We start from the raw sequence: 21,994 nt of genomic DNA, 5'->3' as shown, positions 1-21,994 counted from the left end.
GTACACAGTGTGCGCTTGAAGTTCTTAGCAGCATTGTTCACAATAGCCAAAAAGTGGAAATAACCTAAATGTCCATCCAGCCAATGAATGGATAAATAAAATGTGGTCTATCCATGCAATGAAATATTATTCAGCCATGAAAAGAAGTGAAATACTGATACATGCTACTGCATGGTTGAACCTTGAGAGCATCATGAAACAAGTCAGCCGCAAAATGCCGCATACTATGTGATTCCATTTTTATGAAATACTAGAATCGACAAACCTATAGAGACAGAAAGATTGGTGATTGCCAGGGCTAGAGAGAAAGAGGACTAGAGGATGACTGCTAATAGATGCAGGGTTTCCTGGGGGATGTCAGAGGTGTTCTAAAATCAGTTGTGATGGTTATACATCTTTGTGAATATACTAAAAAAAAAAACCCACTGAATCCTACACTTTAAAATGGTGAATTTTATGGAATGTGAATTTGTTATAAAAATTATAGTATCAAGAAAAGGAATATAGTCATGGTAGACAACTTGGGAGTTAGGTAAGAGTGAAAAGAAGAAAATAATGTCATCCTTAAACTTACGATCCATACATTACCATAGTTAGTGTTTTGTTTTCTTTCTTTCCAAACACACATATGACATACACACAGGCACTTGAACACACACACACTGACAGACATTTCCAAACAAGTTGGGATTTTTAGATTATGGCAGTGAAAAGTTCCTTTGTTGGCCTTGATTGCCTCCCCAGATCATTGAAATGATCAAAATAAGTATGAAAAGAAGTGAAAATGCACAATCTCATGGAAAACAGGGAAAGATACAAGTAATAGATGCCTAATTTGGGAAAAATCTAGAAGATACAATTAGTTTAACAGAAAGAGCATTCAGAATTGAGGAGACCACAGACTACTGCAGGGGAAGAAGCAGAGATACTGAGCAGCTTTGGGAGAATCCCAGGCTCAGGGATAGCGGGGCCTCCGAGGAAGGACAGAGCCCAGGCCCAGCCCAGACCTAGTTGCTGCTCATCACAGGATCTCCCCCAGTGTGCCCTGTGAGGACACAGGAGTAACTGAATTCTGGGCTGGGCTGCACTGGTGGCCCAGAGCCACTGCCCTCCACCAAAGGGATGCTCAGCTTTCCATCCCTGTTCCTCCTCTGAATTTAAGTCCTCATTCATTTCTTACTCATTTCTCACTGACCCACCCCAGGGCAAGGCTGCCCACAGCTCTCAGCAGCATCCTTCGGGAGCAGATCCCCCAAGGAAATCAAAGAGAGATCTTGAAAATTCCTGAGGTGCCAGTCCTCGCCCATTTAGATGTTGAGTTATGAATAAGGACTGAAGACTCACTGGACACTTGAGGAAGAAGGTCTGCAGCCAAGAGTGGCCACAGGTGAACCAGAAAAGCCCAAGGGCCGCAGGAAAAAATAATAGAAGAAACAAGATTTTATCCCCAAAATTCTAATTTGGATTCTCACAAAGACTTCAAAGATTATTGCAGCCATAAAACAAAACATGACTTTCAAATTTTAAAACCTAGTAGAGGGATTGAATAACAGAATAAATGCTGACAAAAGCCAAATGAATTATTTATGAAACCAACTTGAAGAGTTTTTTTTTTTTTCTCCTGAACACAGAGTGAGAGAAATGTTAAGAATCGTGGCAGATAGGTCCAGGACACCCCACAGCTCTTTACAGGAATAGCGTATCAGCAGGTTTGGTGATCTGCCCAAATTCAGTCCCTCTTGGTGTAGAAAAAAGCCCTAGAACTCTCACCTGGGGTGTGGACATTTCTCCCACGTGCTCTGCAGGCCAGCAGTTTGCTTAGAGGGTATGCACATACGTATATATACATTCCTTTCTTTTTCCTCTTAAATGGGGCAGATTTGCTGTTCACTGTGATGTGAAGAATTGTGAAGACTCTTGACAGGTCCTAGTAGGATGACCAGATTTTCCAGACCAGATACTGAGATTATTTAGCAGAAAGCACTATTTAAAAATAGAAGTATAGTTGCTATATGATATTATATGTTACAGGTGTGCAATACAGTGATTCACAAATTTTAAAGGTTATACTTCATAGTTATTATAAAATATTGGCTCTATTCCCCCATGCTGTACATTGTATCCTTGTTGCTTATTTTATACCTAATAGCTTGTACCTCTTAATCCCCTGTGCCTGTTTTGCCCCTCCCTCTTCCCTCTCCCCACTGGTAGCCACGAGTTTGTTCTCTATATCTGGGAGCCTACTTCTTTTTTGTTACACTCACTAGCTTGTTGCATTTTTTAGATTCTGCATATAAGTGATATACAGTATTTGTCTTTCTGGGTCTGACTTATTTCACTTAGCATAATGCCCTCCAAATCCATCCATATTTTGCAGATGGCAAGATTTCGTTCTTTTTCTTATGGTTGAGTAGTATTCCTGTGTGTGTGTGCACATACACATATACCGCATTTTCTTTATTCATTCATCTGTTGACAGACACTGAGGTTGCTTTCATATCTTGACAATTGTGAATAATGCTGCATTGAACATTGGGGTACATGTATCTTTTCCAGTTAGTGTTTTGGGTTTTTTTTGGCTATCTATGCAGCAGTAGAATTGCTAGGTCAAATGGTAGTTCTGCTTTTAGTTTTTTGAGAAATCTCCATACTGTTTTCCACACTGGCTGCACCAATTTACATCCCCACCAACAGTGTACTGGGGTTGCCGTTTCTCCACATCCTCGCCAACATTTGTTATTTGTGTTTTTTGATGATGGCCATTCGCACAGGTGTGAGGTGATACCTCAGTGTGGTTTTGATTTGCTTTTCCCTGATGATTAGTGAGGTCGAGCATCTTCATGTACCTGCTGGCCATCTGCATGTCCTCTTTTGAAAAATGTCTATCCAGGCCTTCTGCCCATTTTTTAATCGGGTGGTTGGGTTTTTTTTGATGTTGAGTTGTATGATTGGTCACATCATTTGCAAATATTTCTCCCATTCAGTAGGTTGTCTTTTCGTTTTGTCGGTGGTTTCCTTTGCTGTGTAACAGCTTTTAATTTTAATTGTGTGCTATTTGTTTAGTTTTGAAAAAGCACTTTTGAATTCAGAATTCAGGGTCCAGTGAAAATACTGAAAACATGCCATCTTGGGGGTAGTATGATGGAGTTAAAAGGACCCCAGCCCCTTGCTACTCCAAACGTGATCCCAGACCTTCACCAGCTTCCCTTCATCACTTGGAAGCTTATTTGAAGTGCAGGACCTCAGACCCCAACTTGTGCCTGCTCAATCAGAATCCACACTCTGACGTGGTCCACAGTTGGTTCATGTGTGCATCCTTAGAGAAAGGCTGCTCTCGAGGCAGCTCCTGAAAACCCAGAATGATGGCTGGTGAAGCCATAGACAAGATTCGGGTCTAAGAGGGTGTCCCTTTTCAAAGTCCAGTCTGTCTTTAGCCAGTTCCAGATACTCTGAGTTCTGTTTGCTGGGAAGGGGACTGGAGCTCTAATTTGTGTCTGTCCTTTTATTTCTGGAACACCTGCTGACATCTACTCCTGAAAATCTTTTTTATTTCTTACCTTAATTTTTCTCATATTTGAGAATGATAATGACATTCAACATAGACGTAATTGTTTAGGGCTTCTGTCTCTGAAGACTAGTTTAGGTAGGAAAGAATTCACAAGGGGAGAGACTTTGAGCCACATTAGAAGAGAAATAGCAAGGGGAAGGGAATAGCTCAGTGGTAGAGTGCATGTCTAGCATGCATGAGGTTCTGGGTTCAATTCCCAGTACTGCCATGAAAAAAATAAACAGGTAAACCTCATTACCTCCCCCTACCAAAAAAAAAAAAAGGTGTAAGAGGAATAGCAGGAAGAGAATACTGATTTAATAAAGCTATGAAGCAGGCTGGGAGAAAGTATGAGAGCTTTCTAATCTGTTAAAATAATAATGTCCTCCCACCAATGCAGTAACAAGGGCAAAGGGCCCAGCCCAGGGTGTGGTGGCCAGTGTCCATCAGTTCAGGTGGAGAGGCCGGGTTGTGGGGATGGGGGAGTGTTGAGTGAGCCCTCTTAGACACTCAGGCACCAGTGACTGGATTAAAAGAAGACACTTGGATGCTGACAGGCAATGTCCGGCCTTCTAACCCTTACCTACTGTGTGTACGTGGACAGTTCATTAACATCTCAAAGCTGCGTGCTGATTTAGCTGGTAGGCCCTTATGTAAGGGTTACAGGACAGTTATGGAAGGGGTTTATCCTAGGGCATTGCATAGTTTATCGCACCACAGAGAAAGCCTTCAAGAAAAGACATACAAACATGCATACAGATATATACCCTGGAAATGGCAAGTGTCTTCATAAATATCCAGGACCCAGGCAGATGTCCCTACCGGACTCCGCACTTTCATCTGACTTGTTTCCTCAGTAAGGACGTTTCTGTTGCGAATGCACATCCTTCCTCATCAGGAATACACACCTTCTGTTCAGGGGCTCAGTGGCAGCCAAACGGAGTGCACGCTGCATCATGCACGTGTTTTTATTGCTTGCCTCTGCAAGAACCCAGAGCTCGGAGGTCAGCTTTCTTGCAGCCGCAGTCAGATGTGGGGAAGCACCCCGGGCCAGTGGCAGTCTCCCAGCACAGGGGAGGCCTCTGTGGTCTTCCCCCCACAACCAGGGACCGGCCTCTCTGTGTCTTGCTCAGGAGAGCTCCGAGCAGTCGGCAGAGCTGCTCATGACTCATGCATGAAGCAAGGTGATCTCATCTGGCCTCTTTCAAGGTCCTGACCCTTCCGTAACCCTTCTTGCTGCCAGAACATAATCCGTAGCCCCTGGGGGAACCAGAGGCCTGTGGCCAATTACTGTGGGCATCTCTGTGTGCCCCCCAAGGAGCTCCTTGTACCTTGTTAGGCTTAATTGCCTGGCCTCCGAGAGCCGGAGCCTCTGGTATCAGAATCATCAGTGGCCCCGAGGCATTCTGAGGATGGGCGCCGTGGCTCGGAGAGTCCACTGCGAGGTGGTGCTGCGGCCAGCCGCCTCCACTACCATGACAAAGGCTGGAGGATGGCCAGGCTGATGTCATGGTTACAGCTGCGGCAAATGACGCTTGAGACCATGTCACTGCACAGCAGCTTTCCAGGAACGGCGCAACCAGAGTAGGGCTCTGTTCTCCTGAGCCTCTGAGCCATTGCAAAGCTAGAATGTTCTCTGTTGCTAAGTGAAGGGACATTCCAGGTATTGTTGCCAGCTGTTAATTGGAGGACTCTAAAGACTGGGAAACTGTTCTCTTCTAAGTTACTGTTTTGACCACCCTCTTAATAGTGATGTAAAAGCCAACATGTATTGAGTGCTTTCTCTGTGCTGGCCACTAAGATGAGTCATTAACCTGGGTAATCTTAGAGCAGCTCTGTGAGGACAGATGTGAACACCCCATTTTCCCAGGCGAGGAAACTGAGGGGTAGGAGGCCAGGTGAGCACGTGGTGGATCCAGGATTTGAAGCCAGATATTTTAACCTAACATCTTTAACCATCATGAATAGTGTATATTGTATTGTATTTACCCCAAATAAGGAAAAATATTGTACCCCTAAAACTGGTTACGATGGTAATTAAGTTTTACGTTATGTGTATTTTACACAATTAAAAAAATGAAAAAGAAAAGAAAGAATTGGCAAAATCCTCCAGGGACCTGTTATTATAAAAGTGTTGCTGGTTTGAATCTTCTAAGTGTTCTTTATCCGCAGCCTGAAAATGTCAGTCTCTAACTCAATCACAAATGCTAATTCTATCTTTTCTCTTAAAATGGTCTTTCTCAAAAAAAAAAAAAACACAACAGTGATTTAGTATTGTCATACCTTGAAACTTTCAGTATATTCCAGGCAGCAGTACTCTGAGGGGTTGAACTTTCATGCTCTTTAATTCACAGGTCTGTGCCTATAGGATCTCATACCTGAAATGATTTTGCTGCTCTAAATCTTCTTAGTAAATAGTTAACCCTCTGCTGTCTGATCTGGCCTGGGAAGTGGGCTGCACTGGTTAGGTGAGGCATCCAACTAACGGTGTCTCAGAAAGTAAGTAAGAGAATACTTACAGTAAAACTCTTCTAAACACAATTTTTTGCTTGACTATTTGAACTCCTTTCTGAATAACAGTGACCGGTGTAATATTATGAACAGCAAAACACCAAATACAGTCTTATTCAATTATATTGTTGTTTTACAAGCAGGCTGAAGCTCTTACTTCGTAATGATGTAAATCCAAAAAATACCCACTTTCCCTAGAAACAATACCAAAGTGTTAGAATCTATTTTTTTTATATTTTTTATGGATTTATAATCATTTTACAATGTTGTGTCAAATTCCAGTGTTCAGTACAATTTTTCAGTCATTCATGGACATAGACACACTCATTCTCACATTTTTTTCTCTGTGATTTATCTAACATTTTGTGTATATTTCCCTGTGCTATACAGTGTAATCTTGTTTATCTATTCTACAATTTTGAAATCCCAGTCTATCCCTTCCCACCCTCCACCCCCCTGGTAACCACAAGTCTGTATTCTCTGTCCATGAGTCTATTTCTGTCTTGTATTTATGCTTTGTTTTTGTTTGTTTGTTTTTGTTTTTGTTTTTTAGATTCCACATATGAGCGATCTCATACGGTATTTTTCTTTCTCTTTCTGGCTTACTTCACTTAGAATGACATTCTCCAGGAGCATCCATGTTGCTGCAAATGGCATTATGTTGTCGGTTTTTATGGCTGAATAGTATTCCATTGTATAAATATACCACATTTTTAAAGATTTTATGGCAGAAACTGGCATATAATGCACATCCATCATATCAACATTTGAGTATTTAATTGATATGACATACTCATACAGAAGTGTGCAGAGAGCAAAATAGTAAATGCACATGAGACCACCGCTCAATAAGATGTGGCTTTGAAAAAATATTTTAGTCACACTAGAATATGAAAACTTACAGTGACGTCATAATACAGAACAATCCTTAAATAATGATGCATTTTCAGCAGCGTAGCTTTTGAGCTTCTAAGTAGTTGTACAGAGTATATGCAACAAGTTGTGGTGAATTCGGTTGCCTGCTTCTGCAGGGAATGGCTCATGTCAGCACTGATCCTGGGAAAAGATGAGTTTATGTCCAAGAGCAGCTTTCCAACAACAGGATAAGGAATTAGTACTTTTGATAATTTTGTAGATTTGCCTCTAGCATTTCTCCCCCGCCTCTCCCCAGAATCATCAACATTATCTCAGCTGGGTGGGTCCCATCAGCATATGATATACTGTTTATATCAACCATCTTGAAAAAGGAGGGAAAAAACTCTCTTGACCCACATCCCTGTCTCACTGCCCCATTTCTTTCTCCCCTTCCTAGCAGAACTCCTTGGGATGCAGTTAGTCAGGTTTCCCTACCCACCCCCACCCCACCCCATCCACACAGTCCCCCCCCCCCCCCGGCACGGTGGCTTGTGCATGGTGCCTTCCCAGCCTTCCTCTCACCTGGTCTTTGGCACAGCCAGTGGCTCCTGCAGGAAGCCCTCGTCCCTTGGCTTCTAGGGCGCCACACCCTCTTGCTTCCCCTCTTGACACACTGGCCATTCTTCCTGGTTTCTGTTTCTGGTCTCTCTCAACACTGAGGTGCTGAAGACTCCACCCTAAACCCTTTCTCTCCATCTGTGTTTGCTCCAAAGAGGGCTCAGCCAGTTCCTTGTCCTTCCTGTCCTCTCGGAGTTTGCACCTTCAGCCCCCTGGGCCCCTGAACTTAAATCTTAAGGTGTCGGCAGCCTGCTCTCCATCCTTGCTCTGCTGACCATAGATATCTCAGCTGCCCCATCACCCCTCCCCATCTCAGACATGGCCACTTCAAGTGTCTCAGGTCAGACCTTGACCTTGTACAGGCCAAGAGTGCTTCTCGTCAGGACAGCCTTTGAGGAAGGCCAGAAGTAAGTGAGGGAACCAGTTGAATCCTCTCCACTCTTCTCTCCCTCTCCCTACCCACTTTGTCCATGGAGTTCACTGCCTGAACTCCTCTTCCTGCTTCACCGGAGCCCTCACCTCCACTTCACAGCCTGGTCTCAACACAGCAGCCCAGGGGATTCTTTTAGAGCCTCAGCGAGATACGGCTCCCACCTCAGAGGAAGAGCCCAGCCCTTCCCTCACCTGTGAGGCCCTTGTAATTTGGCCTCCGCTCCCGGCACATCTCAGCATCTCTCCTGCCACCTTTCTTCTTACTCTTCCTGTGCCACACACACCTGCAGCTCCTCCAGTGCACCAAGCATGCTTGTACCTCAAGGCCGTGTATGTGCCGTGCGCTGTTTCTGGAAGAGTCTTTCCCAAGCCCACATGGCCTCCCTCCTTTTCCCAGGTCCTCCCTTAGGTGTCACCTGGACAGACAGGCGTTCCCTGGCCAGCCTCAGTGAACGAGACGCCCCTTTCCCTGCCTCTGCGTCCTCTGCCTCCTGTCCCAGCTTTCTTATTCTCCATTATGCTCAGTCGAGTGTCTTGTCTGTTTGCATGTTTATTTTCTGTTGTATCCCCCAGTAAGATAGAAGCACATTGAGGTCTGTTTGTAGCATCTTCGCTGTGTCCTAAGCTCCCAGAATTGTACTGGCCCCTGGCTTGTTTAAATAAATGAATGGTTTTTGTAAACTCTGCCCCTGTTCCTCCCTGCATGGGCCAGCCATGCGCTGTCCTGCAGAGCACCCTCCTTAGTGGTGTGTTTGCCCCCAGGTGCCCTGTGGCTGGAGATCGTGCGAGAGGCAGTGTGGCATCCTGATGGACAGCGTGGTCTCTCTCTGGACCCAGAAGAGCTCGGTTTGAAACCTGGCTCCACTTACTTAACCCGTCTGAGTCCCAGTGTCCTCATTTCTGAAATGGGTTTCTAACTGTACTCTCCTTGTTTAGGGTTACTGTGATGATCAGGTCACTTACTTCTGTAAAAGCAGTTAAAACAGTGACCAGCATGTGATAGGGAGGCACCATTTCTGTGTTGGCGCTCTTGTTTTTATTGATCTTTGGCTCTGCCATGATGCCTGCCACAGTAGCCTGAATCATGAGCGTTCATCACACTGACTTGTCTCCTGTCGGGAGCATGACTTGGGGCAGAGGGGTTAGCCCATTGGATCGGCCAGCAGAAGACCTCTGCCTGAGCCCCTCCCATTTCATGAACACATTCGGCAAACACGCTGAGCCCCACTTGGTGCCACGCTCTGTGCTGGGTGTCAGGCAGAGAGGGATGAGCTCGGGAAGGGAGCTCTCAGCCCTAACCTGTTGAGGTGTCCTGCTTCTGGAAGCTGACCATGAGGGAAGTAGCCCAAATGCAATCTGCAGTTCCGTCTCACCAGCTCCCACCCACCCCGAGGCTGTTGTGTTCCCACCAGCCCAAGGCTCCCGCACCGAGAGGTACGTTCTGTGCCCACGCCACTGACACATTCTCCGGGTTGGCTCAGAGCTGCCGTCTGGGGCTGCTGCTTATTTTCTCCAGGATACTGTTAGTGAGGAGACAGGGTTTTAATTTCAGGTCTAGGTCTAAGTCCCTGCTTATACCATTGGGAAACCTTGGATAAGACATTTCCTTAAACATTCTTTTGGCTATCAACAAGCTAGTGCTTTAAAGCATCTGCCCCATAGGTTACTACGAGGATCAGATGTTGACTCTGATGTCTTCACGTGTTCCAGGGTTTTAGGGTCACCACTTCCCTTAATGTCCAAGGACAGAGAGTCATGTGTCCCAGGGGCCAGCACTTCCCCACGGTTGCAGAAGATGCCTGGAAAGTGGAAAGGGCTTCGATTTTCTAGGCTTCTTACACCCCAGATCCCTGCTGGCCACTCACCGTCACAGCTTTGCTGCTGTCTCTTCTCTCCCTGCCTTACCCAGGGCTTGGACCTGAGCTGCCCTCTTCTACTCCTCAAAGTTCCATTCTCCAGAGGGTGGAGAAGAGGGTGTTTTCAGGCTGCTGCCTGAACTGTTAGGCCATCTTCTACCTTGCACCCTACTTCCTGGGATGCCCCTTTTCTTTTTCTCTCCTGCTCCCCCCTGCCTTATCTCCTACTTGGGACTTGCCCCTGCCACTTGAAGATGCTCCCCAGGCTCCTGGCTCTCTTGGTCTTTGCCAGGTTTCACCTTCCTTTCCACCCTGACCTTGTCTTCCTTGTGGACCACCTAGACCAGTGGAACATTTTTTTTTCTTCTCTAGCAAAATGAAATCTCTGTTTTTATTTTCTGATTGTACAGGTAACATATGACCTTTTGTCATAATCATTCAAACATTGCAGAAATGACTAAGAAAGTTAAAAATCCCAGAAAAAAAGAGTCGCGCTAAACATACTGCCCAACAACTGCCCTTTTGCACTGGCCGGTGTGGCATGGAGTTTTAAATTTGGTTAGCCCACAATTAATAAACAGGAAGGGTACCTTTTTCAATGCTGTGAATTAGAATACCACCACATCCTCAGATTTCTATGAATGATGGCATCAGAAAAGAGAGGTCAGAATCATGGAGAACTCAAGAGAGATTTTCAAGAGAAAGGGCACGGGATAAGTAATAGGGCACACCTGACAATAACAAATCAGCTGTGCTCCTGCCAGGCAGCTTCAGGTCCCCTCTGTATGTCTGACACTTCCCAGGGACTGTCACAGCCTAGTCTTCCATTAGCAGGGCCTGATGTTTTTTGAGTGATCCTCTTTCCTTTGTAGAAATACACATAAAGTCGCAGTAGAGCAAATGAACAGTTCAGCGCAGAGAACATGAGGGACAGGACCCCTCCCTCCATGGTAGCCTTCAGTATGGACACAAATTTAATTATGAGAGCCATGCTCTATTTTTCATCTCACCCAGGTAAGAATGATTTTTTTTTAAATCCATAAGGGAAAAATACTAGATAGTTAAATGAAATATCCAGATAGTTATCTAAAAGAGGCAGTGAGATATCCTCAGGGCTAGAAATCTGGTTTACAGAGAGCCTCTGTTCAGAAGTTTTCCGTTTTGAATTTGATAGCATTTTTCAAGCCAGCAATTTCATTTTCGCATACCCAGTAATGAAATAAACAATGTGTGAAATAGAGACAGTGCTAGTTAAACATTTATACCAGCCCTACCCTGTCATTTCTTGAAACTATTAAAATGTAATGTTTTTATATGAAATCATTATAAATTTATAACAAGTCTAATCTGTGGTGATGCACTGTTCCATAGATTGAGAATTATTGTTCTAAATTTTGGGTGGCAGATGCTTTCTCTGAGCGATGGTGCTGGGATGATTATTTCCTATGATGCAGTGTAAGAATATCTCTTCTAATTTGCATAAAACATGAGTGCTGATTATACTCTTTCATTTGAGACCTTGGAAAATATTTTTCCCAAACAACAGTCTTGACAATCAACTCTCTTACAATAAGGAAGTTTTGATTGATTGTGAATACCGCCCTGGAGACATTCTACCTCAAATCTCTATTAAGAATTTATTCATAGTTGAGTACACCAAAAAATATCACGAAGACAGGTACAGTAATTGGGCTGTTAGCAGACATTAGATTCTCTAGGGCTTTTGCTAAACCCAAGGGCATTCTTGGGTTTGGAAGCAGTGATTCACCCCAGAATTGGATCTGTCTTCCCAGGGTGAGTCTTAGATGTGGGTGGGCCAAAAGCTACCGTGTTTTGGGGTGATTGAAGAAGACTAGGAATGCCTTTTCATCTCAGAGCATCTCAGCCATTCAGATCCTCCCTGAAACTCATCATAGGTTCCTAAAATTTCATCAGTGGAGAGCTTTCTTTGAGGATAAAGCTCTCATTAATATGCAGGCACTCTTGGAAAACTGATGTCTTTATCCTTAGCACAGTTCATTCGTTGTCAAATGTGAGTTTTCTAGTGGCTTTCCAACATGGTAAAGAGCTGAGGGCAACTCCTTCAAGAATGATGAATGATAATAGGAACGTGGCATTGCTTTGTTTCATGTTTTGGGGGAAAGGAAATAAGGTGACCCAGATCACTGGGAGTGGGGAGTTGGGGGATATCCACAGGGTAAGAGTGGGGTCATCAAGCCATTCTAGACTTCCACGATATGACAGAAGGCAAGCGTTTACCTAGAAGGCAGATCCATAGGTAAGTAAAAACAAGAGAGCTATCAGTGTTTACTAGAGAAGGCTACAATGATGGAGTGCTTGCCGGGAGGGAGTCAGTGGTCATCGAATCCAGGTGGTGACCAGGAGCTGGGTCCAAGGATGCATGCAGCTGAGTAAAGAGTGTGAGGCCACACCTAGATATTGGAATGTCCCGAGACATCCCAGCCCCCTTCTTCAGATATGCTGGAGCAGTATTTGTCAGTCTTTCTTGTTGATTTGTACCCAGAGGAACTTCTTTAGACATTTTTTTCCTAATTGCTTCTCCCTGTAAAAATTAAAGACCACAGATAAACTATATATATAGAGAGAGAGAGATTGAGAGAGAGAGAGAGAGAGAGACAGAGAATATATCTTCTTTGGCAGGCCACAGATCATTGTAGTATCTGAGATGTAGTTCCCCCTCCTACCCCCACCAAGAGCCAGTTTTTACTCCTTTGGGAGCCATATCACCCTGTTGAAAATGCACATCCTAGTAGGTGACCTGGAAAGAAGAGAAGGTCAGGTCCTCCACCACTTGGGATAAAGTGACCCCAGGAGTCACTTGGGTGACTGACGCTGGACAACTGAAAGGAGCCGTCTGTCCATCTGGCATGGAGATCCACCAGGTAGTATGAAAGATGGCTACATTTGAAAAGGCAAAAACTTGGATTTGTCCCAAGAGAAAGCTTTATCTTTAAGCAGCCAGTAAAGCTCTTGTAGCAATCCTGGGGGTGGGCATGGAGTGGAGGGGCCGTCTATAGCTTGTAGCTTGAATAAGAAGAGAAAGAATGAAGCAGTGCCCTATCAAATACCATCCACTTTGGAATGCCTGAAATTTCTAATTATTTCAAAATACATCCTGAAGAAATTAGCAATTATGCCACTTTTCATCAGAGCAACTGGGTGGAATTCCTGGTATATTTCTGGGAAACCAAACCATGACTTTTGTCTGTCATATGTGTGTTTCAAACAGTGAGCTCCTGATTTGACTCATTTTGTGAAAAAAGGAACGGCTATTAGTCTGTGCACCCATGTACTCTGGTACCTTCCAGCAACAATCCTGTAGAAGTCTTTACTGCCAGACACAATGGTCGTTGAGGAGAGCCAAGACCTTGACTCACCAGCCTCTAAAGGGCTTTGTCGTGCGGTGACACAGAGTATGAAGTTACACTCTCCTGCCCAGAGGCTTGCTGGCTGTCCAGAGAATGACCCCTGGGTGGCTTGACTCATCTTCCTCCCGGGGGGTTCCTGTCAGAGTGAAAAGGGAGGCCACTGTGAGAACCATCTGGAAGGGAGATGTTTACCAGGTGACACACTTAGAAGTTCTGTTTTGATTCTTGCCATGTGAAGGAGGGAAGTCTTTCATAACAAGGTCCTACAGTTGCCGTCAGTAATGCCCCTGAGAAGCCCTGAGTTCTTCTGATTGAGCTTTCATTCTGGAAGAGCACGGTGGAGGCAGGTGCCTTGTGAACCTCCCCATGCTGTAGGAGGAGGCCCTGAAGCCTCTTTAGTCTCCAGAAGGACAAAGCCTCCTTAATTGCTCTGCAGAAGGAAATCTGCACACATCTGGCAACAGCATCTCCTTTGAGACTTTAAAATGGAAATTCAAGGGGTGAGGGTGTAGCTCAGTGGTAGAGCATGTGCTTAGCATGTGTGAGGTCCTGGGTTCAATCCCTAGTAGCTCCATAAACAATAAAATAAAATGAAAATTCAGATTTCTGGGTCTTTTCTGTGATGATAGAGGCAGCCCCAGTGAGGCAGACCTTGCCAAATAGAAAGATGCTTAGAAAGCCAAGTAAAGAGTGAACCATGAATTAGTTGCAAAACAATGCTAGACGATCCTGGAGTTGCTTGATGCAAGCCTGGCTTTGGATATATTAAAACGCCCCCATCTACACACACACTTGGCTATCAGACACCTGTAATCTCAATTTCTCACGGAAGCAAGGTGTAACAGCAAGCCTTCCAACTGAAGTTTATTCTTTAGTGGGATGACTTTTTGGTTTATGTACTCAGTAAGCACATAAAAACATAATGAAAGGTATCTAATTCTTTATAAAGGTTATTTCTGCAGTGTCTTCAACTTGAAGAAACTTGCAATGAAATATAATTAGTTAGGTGAAAACTTTGTGTTTCTATTCATGCCCATTTTCTGGAGAAGGAATCTATAGCTTTTATCCTTAAAAAGGTCCATAACTCAGAACAAAAAACCAGGGAAAATAAAGACGAAAGGTCAAGGACAGGCTGCCCCTCTCTAGGGGAGAGAGAAACAGCCAAGTTAGAATTTTATAAGGCAATTCCTTCAACTTACACTTTCATTATCTTCTTAGGTTAAATATGAGGACCTTAAATATGATGAATAGTAAGTTCACCTAAAATCCAGAAAAGCTTTGTGTTTGTGAAGGAATGACTCTCACAAGTCACATTTATCATAATGTAATATTAAATTATGAAATACATACCATGTGCCTGGAAATATACCCATGAAATAGCATAGAGAATTTATGTCCATATTAATAATGGCAAGATGGACAAAATAATCTAGGCCTTATTTTTCAGAAGCATATGTGTGGCCTTGACAGTGGTGCTGTGGTGATATTTCATTCACTTGATGGAGGAAAAAACTACATAAAGAAAAATTATGCTAGTTCATTGAAGGTGGGAATGAAGTAGCTTGCACCCTACATTCCATCGCAAGACCCCTCCAAGGAGAAACTTATATCCCTTGTTTGTATGCCCAGAACTCCAAAGGGAAATTGGCTCTATGTTTATATTTGATAAATGGGGTGAAGGTAAGAAAGACACTCTTTCTGTTTTGTCCTTCTAAACCCTGCCTTTGTCCTTCCTAGAGTTCGGTTCTACATGAGGGACGGGACTTTAGAAATTGCTTCCTCTCACTACTACTAGGAAATACTACTACTAGTACCACCATTGCAGGCCCCTCTCATGGGTCTGCCCAAGAAATTTGAGGTGTTGTATGGGGCGGGTCCCTGCTGGCCCCTGAGGAAGGCTCAGGCACAGGAACTAGGGGTCGAGGAGTTTGGCTTATGTCACCCCCAGTTGAGTGGACTTGGAGGCCAGCTCTCAGGACCCAACCTAGATAATCAGGCTTCCTTGAGAATGACCCCAGAGACCTGCTGTCTCTAAGCGTGCATTATTCTGAAGGTACTGCTTTTGCCCCTGGTCAAGTCGCAAGAGTCTGTGACGGCCTTCTAGGAGTTACATTCGATATGGATGGAGGCATGGAGGGGTGTTTTGTTGTGAAAAAACTCTGCTCTATAAATGATGTTTTGGGAGCAGGGGTATGGGGTGAATTCAGCAAGACTTCAGCTTTCTGTCTCCTGTGGCCTTTGGTACAGCCTGACCCCTGGAGATCCTCTGGTCTTCCAGATGTTCCCCATCTCTGTTAGCATCTGTGTCTTAGAGACTGACTTAAGGAAGAGTCCACTACGCAGATCAGCTTTAGGAGGGTGCTTTGGTTCCTTGGGTGTCTTGGTTCAGGGTAACCTTATGGAAGGTGTTCTCTTGAGTTGCTGAGCGTTCTGAATCTCGCAGAAGATGAGAAGCATGGACCCTGGCCTGGAACAGCCAAGCCTTGTTCGTTCATACCTTACTGATTCAGAATACGCTGAGTCTCCTAGATGGCTAGTTCACAGACGTGGAGGGAAGCTCTTCTGGAGAGTGTGGTGCATTGTGCAGTGAGGAACTTCTGTTAACCTCTTGTGATTTTTCCTGCTGTAAAACTAACAGTGCTCAGAAGAGTTTGACCTGTGTGTTTACCCTTGTTTTCCTGGGGCCTGGTGCGTGTGTTCAGTTATATTTCTCTCTCTTGGAATAACGATGTTCTTGGGGCAGCGTCGAGAGTGAGACGTAGACTTTGGAAGCAGAAGGAATTTCAGCTATTTGGACCTCCTGGAGCTCACATAGCCCTTCTGACCACCGCGCCCTCTCCCCCCTCCTCGTTCCTCCTCTGTAAAGCAGGGATAATAATATATAAATTCTAGAATTGTTTTTGAGAAATAAATGAAACAGTGTAAGGAAAACACTTGCATAAACCCTGGTACGTTGCAAACACATTCAGTGGCAGCCTTTACCTTGTTCTCCAGGACAACTCGTGTAGGGACCCAGAAATGCCAGATTGTATTTACTGGTGGTGAATGTGATCCCTGTGCCGAAACTTCATCCTTTTGCCTTTGAGATCTTAATCTTCTTTTTGCCTCCCCTCGATCCATTTACTTTTTTAACTTACTAAATCGGCATAGCTGCCTGTTGGTAACTTCCCAGTCCCTTACTGCTCACATAGGAAACAGACACTGATGCCTCTTGTGAATCAGGCACTACACTAGGGGTCACCTTGGGTTAACGCTGCCCTCGGGGAGCCCAGAGTAGATGACACTAGCAAGGAAGCACGTGGTCCATGCACTGGAATGATTCACCTGGAAGCAGAGGCCTCCTTTTTTTTCCTGGAGTTTCTAGGGCAGATTTCTTAGAGAAGGTGGTATCTGAGATGAGTTTGAAACATGGAAGTATGATTTGGACATGCAGATATGGAGGGAAGAACATTCTAGAGACAGGGAACAGCATGAGCAGGAGTGTGGAGGCAGAAAAGGAAGATTCATATACAGAGAAGGAAAGGAAGTTTTAGATGGAGTTTTTTTTAATTAAATTTTTTTATTGAAGTATAGTTGATGTAGAGTGTTTGAGGTGTACAGCAAAGTGATTCAGTTACATACATACATCTATTCTTTTTCAGATACTTTTGTATTATAAGTTATTACAAGATATTGAATATAGTTTCCTGCACTGTATAGTAGGTCCTTGTTGCTTACCTACTTTACATACAGTAATGTGTATCTGTTAATCCCAAATACCTAATTCATCCTTCTTCTCTTTCTTCTTTGGTAACCGTTAGTTTGTTTTCTGTGTCCGAGTCTATTTCTGTTTGATAAAGAATTTCATTTGTATCATTTTGTAGATTCCACATGTAAGTGATACATATTTGTCCTTCTTGGTTTGACTTACTTCAGCTAGTATGATCATCTCTAGGTCCATCTATGTTTCTGCAAATGGCATTATTTCATTCTTTCTTACGGCTGAGTAGTATTCCGTTGTATAAATATACCACAACTTCTTTATCCAGTCATCTGCTGATGGATATTTAGGTTGCTTCCATGTCTTGGCTATTGTAAATACTGCTGCTGTGAACATTGGGGTGCAGGTGTCTTTTCAAATTAGAATTTACATCCTTTTTGGATACATGCCCAGGAGTGGGATTGCTGGATCATATAAGTCTATTTTTAGTTTTTTAAGGAACCTTTGTACTGTTCTCCATAGTGGCTACACCAATTTACTTTCTCACCAACAGTGTAGGAGGGTTCACTTTTCTAGATGGAGTGTTAAATGCATGAACAAGAGGAAGAAATGAAGTTGGCAAGATGAATCAGAGCCTGGTCTGGAAGGGGCTTGGCTACCTCTCCATTTTGAGAGTTGGGGGAAACATCTGTCCTGTTTCCTGCAGCATTATAAGCTGTCAGGTCTCTCTCTCTCTCTTTTTTTTTTTTTTTTAAGACCATGAACTCTATCCTGGAAACATTCAAAATAAGAATTATTTTTTTAACATTTTTTATTGATTTATAATCATTTTACAATGTTGTGTCAAATTCCAGTGTTCAGCACAATTTTTCAGTCATTCATGGACATATACACACTGTCACATTTTTTTCTCTGTGATTTATCATAACATTTTATGTATATTTCCCTGTGCTATACAGTGTAATCTTGTTTATCTATTCTACAATTTTGAAATCCCAGTCTATCCCTTCCCACACTCTACCCCCCTGGTAACCACAAGTCTGTATTCTCTGTCCATGAGTCTTTAGATTTCACATATGAGCGATCTCATATGGTATTTTTCTTTCTCTTTCTGGCTTACTTCACTTAGAATGACATTCTCTAGGAGCATCCATGTTGCTGCAAATGGCGTTATGTTGTCGGTTTTTATGACTGAGTAATATTCCATTGTATAAATATACCACATCTTCTTTATCCAGTCACCTGTTGATGGACATTTAGGCTGTTTCCATGTTTTGGCTATTGTAAATAGTGCTGCTATGAACATTGGAGTGCAGGTGTCATCCTGAAGTAGATTTCCTTCTGGATACAAGCCCAGGAGTGGGATTCCTGGGTCATATGGTAAGTCTATTCCTAGTCTTTTGAGGAATCTCCATACTGTTTTCCATAGTGGCTGCACCAAACTGCATTCCCACCAGCAGTGTAGGAGGGTTCCCCTTTCTCCACAGCCTCTCCAGCATTTGTCATTTTTGGATTTTTGAATGATGGCCATTCTGACTGGTGTGAGGTGATACCTCATTGTAGTTTTGATTTGCATTTCTCTGATAATTAGTGATATTGAGCATTTTTTCATGTGCTTTTTGATCATTTGTATGTCTTCCTTGGAGAGTTGCTTGTTTAGGTCTTCTGCCCATTTTTGGATTGGGTTGTTTATTTTTTTCTTACTGAGTCGTATGAGCTGCTTATATATATATTATATATATATATATATTCAAAATAAGAATTATTTATTTTATGATCTGTCCAAAAATAAAGAAACATTTTGCATGCTAAAAACTTGAAAGCAATATACACATGACAAGTCTAGTTTGAACATGTGTAGCTTTGGACTGAGTCCACTATTGGGATGAACTTTAAAGCTGATACAATGTGCCTTTGAACTCAGCTTGAGCTGCAGGGGTGGCACTTTTATTTAGTGTCTGTTCTATTAAGAGAAAAGAATAAATCTTTACTTGTGAGTCCTATGATTTTTTCTCCCCTAAATACTTGTTCTCGTGTCTAAAAAGGGGGGGATTCCAATGACTAAATTCTGTAATTGGAGTTCTTTGAAGACAAATCCTAAGTAATGACTCACGTATTATAGGTTATTTTTAAGCTGTTAGAAAAGTTGGACACTCATCAGAAAAAGCAGTGAGTGTCTATGTGACAGAGCCCCCAGGTCCAAACGACTGACTCACTCTTTTGTCACGTTCAGTGCCGTTTACTCAACAATACTTGGAAAATGATTTTTGAAGTGAATTATTTTAGAAGAAGAGAACTCAAGGATACAGCATCCCTGCCCGCCACCATCTGTTTCAGTGATCTTACTTCAGATTTATTTTCTACAGCGTGCACAAAAATGTAGTTTTTCCTTACTCACTTTGCAGTTACTATTAAAGGTTGTTCACAATGAAAATTAACATCATCCAAAAGCTTAGAAATATTTAAGCTCAAAAACATGAAATGGCAGGATTCTTCCTTTTGCTCCTTTCAGCCTCCCTCTCCCTTTACGTACCCCCCTGCATCCCTCTTCCCCACCCCCCCGTCCCTGCAGCTGCCGTGGACATGCCTCCTGCCCTCTGAGGCCCCATGAGTGCTGCGTGGGTGCTTGTCGAGCTTACCTTCTGCGGAGAAGGAGAGCCCAGGACTTCAGTAGCCAAAAAAGATGTGAGACAGGAGTGATGCTATGGAAGAGGAAATCTAGTGTTACTTGTGAGGCACGTGCCAGAAAGAGACAATAGGAACTTTCAAGAAGCTGGTAAAATTAAGTCCGGGTGTCATCATGTGTCCAGACATGAGCAGTAGGTCCTGTAGCAGGTGACAAGGACTGTCCGAGTGTAGTGTGTCCTCAGTGCATCAGATAACCCCTTCAGAAGCCACTGATTGAGCGCCTTGTGAAAGCACCTTACTGCCCTGCTTAAAGCTAATCAGCGGTTCCCTAGGGGCCTCAGGAGAAAGCCTGGAGCCTTGAACTTGGCTTTCAAAGTCCCTGCTGACTTCTGCTTCTGTCCCTAATGTTGCTTCCTTGTACTCTTCACTGCAACTACTCCAGCCACGGACAGTTCCCCTCGCTGGCCGGACTCCTGCTCACCTTTGAGGTGTCCCTCTACCTGGAGCAGTATTTCCTCCCAGCCCCACCTCCTGTGGTCGCCCTTTCCCACTGGCATATCCCAGACGTCTCTGCCGCCTCAGCTGACAGCTTTTTCTAACCAGCGTCAGTAACATCTTGCACCTCCCCCACTGAAGCATTGCATGGCCTTACTGTGTTTCGTTTCTGCCCGTAGCTGCACGGTCTTTGAGGAACTATCTTGTTTACACCTCCCTAGCATTTAGCAGGGTACATGGAACATACACAGAAGACACTCAGACTTTTAGAGGGAGGGAGCAAGGAAAGAAGGGAGGAAGAAGGAAGAGAGAGAACTGAATGCCTCTCTTGTGAACAGGGAAGGGGCCCTTTCAGCGTTAGTGTTGTTCCAATGAGCTGCTGGAAGTCAGATTTCCCCTCTACCCAGAGCTAGCTCACCTCCAACAGTTGCTGCGATGCTGTTAGAACAAAGAATACAAGTGGGAAGGTATATACAAGCTTATCAAACTTGGGCATTAACTACTATTATCTTGTTTACAGTGTTAAATATAAAGCTGACACAGAGATGCCCAAAGTGCAGTCTAAGTGGGTCGCCATTTTTTCATGTAAATTGTATGCAACCAAAGAGGAGGGCACATGAGCCCTGCTGGGGCTCCTCATGCCCCGTTTCTGTCCTGTCAGTAATCTCCTCATGGGGCTCTGGGTGGGAAAGAAAAGGATAATTAGCTTTAGGCTGTGGAAGAAGCTTCCACAGCGACAGAGGCTTATTCATGGTTTTGGACAATTACAATGCGATGGGAACTCATGAGGATGTAAATTAAAACAAGACCGCAGCTTGTCGGTGGTTTGCTTTTTTTGTTCACCTGACTCTTTATTAGGCAGTAGCTGCTTGTGTATTTCTTATATGACTTTAGCTCTGATAACAGTAGCAACGTCCTAATTATTCAGGGCCTCTAAATTAGCTTCGATTGCAACACAAAGTAAACCTATGAGAAGGCTCAGCTCAATAGAACATCGAGGTGAAAGCATTAGATGGCGATGCAAGTCCATTACCTTCGCAGGCAGCCCTTTCCCTCTCTACGCCGATCCCCTTCCCCTGGATGTGAAGTGGCCTGTGGCTGTGTATTTATGATACGACTGGGTGCGCTGGCCTCTTTGCATGCATGAAAATGCAAATGAAGAGGCTTGATTCTGCACCCTCACCTCCTTAATATCCTCCCCCAATGCACTTCTCTAACTCAGTGTCTATCAAGAACTTAAAAGGAGAGAGAGAAGCTTACTAAACCATCATGGCAGTGTCTTCCATTTCATCCACATATTTTTTTAACATTTTTTATTGATTTATAATCATTTTACAATGTTGTGTCAAATTCCAGTGTTCAGCACAATTTTTCGGTCATTCATGGACATATACACACTCATTGTCACATTTTTTTCTCTGTGAGTTGTCATAACATTTTGTGTATATTTCCCTGTGCTATACAGTGTAATCTTATCTATTCTACAATTTTGAAATCCAAGTCTATCCCTTCCCACTCTCAACCCCCCTGGCAACCACAAGTCTGTATTCTCTATGAGTCTATTTCTGTCCTGTATTTATGCTTTGTTTTTGTTTGTTTGTTTGTTTTTGGTTTTGTTTTTTAGATTCCACATATGAGCGATCTCATACGGTATTTTTCTTTCTCTTTCTGGCTTACTTCACTTAGAATGACATTCTCTAGGAGCATCCATGTTGCTGCAAATGGCATTATGTTGTCGGTTTTTATGACTGAGTAATATTCCATTGTATAAATATACCACATCTTCTTTATCCAGTCACCTGTTGATGGACATTTAGGCTGTTTCCATGTTTTGGCTATTGTAAATAGTGCTGCTATGAACATTGGGGTGCAGGTGTCATCCTGAAGTAGGGTTCCTTCTGGATACAAGCCCAGGAGTGGGATTCCTGGGTTATATGGTAAGTCTATTCCTAGTCTTTTGAGG

At 43.6% G+C, this 21,994-nt stretch overlaps 1 protein-coding gene across 3 annotated transcripts in view; it reads left to right on the top strand.

The window, feature by feature from the left end:
• The window catches only part of ULK4 (unc-51 like kinase 4), a 427,885-nt gene that overhangs the window by 329,035 nt on the left and 76,856 nt on the right, over positions 1 to 21,994 (top strand). Inside the window, exon 36 of one of the 3 annotated variants that reach the window (XR_012060581.1) lies at positions 10,692 to 10,833. The exons of the other annotated variants lie outside the window; for them this stretch is intronic. The gene's annotated coding sequence lies outside the window, so the exon portion shown is untranslated. The remainder of the gene's footprint in view (positions 1 to 10,691; positions 10,834 to 21,994) is intronic. 3 annotated transcript variants of the gene reach the window in all.

Source organism: Vicugna pacos, chromosome 17 (assembly GCF_048564905.1).
Source record: "Vicugna pacos chromosome 17, VicPac4, whole genome shotgun sequence".
Taxonomy (NCBI): domain Eukaryota; kingdom Metazoa; phylum Chordata; class Mammalia; order Artiodactyla; family Camelidae; genus Vicugna; species Vicugna pacos.
Note: the sequence above shows the minus strand (reverse complement) of the source record. Positions and strands in the feature narration are given on the sequence as shown.